This window comes from Poecilia formosa, unplaced genomic scaffold (genome assembly GCF_000485575.1).
Source record: "Poecilia formosa unplaced genomic scaffold, Poecilia_formosa-5.1.2 Scaffold253, whole genome shotgun sequence".
Taxonomy (NCBI): Eukaryota; Metazoa; Chordata; class Actinopteri; order Cyprinodontiformes; family Poeciliidae; genus Poecilia; species Poecilia formosa.
In genome coordinates, this window is record NW_006800192.1 from 355,000 (window position 1) to 355,284 (window position 285).

The window sequence follows — 285 nt, forward strand, 5'->3', positions numbered from 1 at the left end:
TGTGTGTGTGTGTGTGTGTGTGTGTGTGTGTGTGTGTGTGTGTGTGTGTGTCTTTGAATGAGAAGGGCTAAGAATGAAGCAACCCCGAAGAAGCTCTTTCTTTTTGCGGCGAAAGCCGAGGCATTGCTCCAGACCGGAATGCCGTCCGTCATTAATAAGAATTAGATCGAAAAAGAGAACGTTTGGCAGGCGACCAGGTGAAATCACATTCTTTAAATAAGCCGCAGTGAAATAAATCTTGCAGGCTGTTGCCAGCGCGGTGCACTGTGACAAAGCTTCAGTGTT